This window comes from Penaeus monodon, chromosome 23, assembly GCF_015228065.2.
Source record: "Penaeus monodon isolate SGIC_2016 chromosome 23, NSTDA_Pmon_1, whole genome shotgun sequence".
NCBI classification, from domain to species: domain Eukaryota; kingdom Metazoa; phylum Arthropoda; class Malacostraca; order Decapoda; family Penaeidae; genus Penaeus; species Penaeus monodon.
In genome coordinates, this window is record NC_051408.1 from 41690111 (window position 1) to 41690662 (window position 552).

At 31.7% G+C, this 552-nt stretch overlaps 1 protein-coding gene across 1 annotated transcript in view; it reads right to left on the minus strand.

Annotated features, from left to right (window-relative positions):
• The window catches only part of LOC119588089 (alpha-catulin-like), a gene marked incomplete at both ends in the record, with an annotated part of 86154 nt that overhangs the window by 1724 nt on the left and 83878 nt on the right, over positions 1-552 (minus strand).

The window sequence follows — 552 nt, forward strand, 5'->3', positions numbered from 1 at the left end:
TACATTATCATATGTTAGTATATACTAGACAAAATCACTGAGACATTCTAGAATTTAGCCTCATGCACTAAATGTTGCAAACTTGTGTGTCAAAGAACTGTGTCATTCATGTAAATGTGATAAAGGAATGTAAAACAATTTAAAGATATTTTGAATATGTTACTAAATAATGAATAAAAAATCATACACCAGACTCATATCAAAGTGAGGTAGTCTGACTGTGTGTAGTGACTCCATCTGGCAAAAAGACGTGAATGAAAATAAATAATTTCATGTAGCATGATGGATAATCAGTATGTTGACAATCATCTTCAACAGAATTATCTATTGGATGAAGATTAATAATAATTACACATCGTGCCAAGTTGAATAATTAATTCTTATTCATGCCTCCTTCCTCAACTGTCACAATCAACTATTTAGTGAATGTATTTGCGTTAACTGCAATGGCTATACTGTAATGATGTGTTATTTCAATGACACACGGTCTGAGTGATCAGTGCATTCAGGGGTTGTCACATAAAATCACTTTTCCTTAAAGGGAAAACTAAA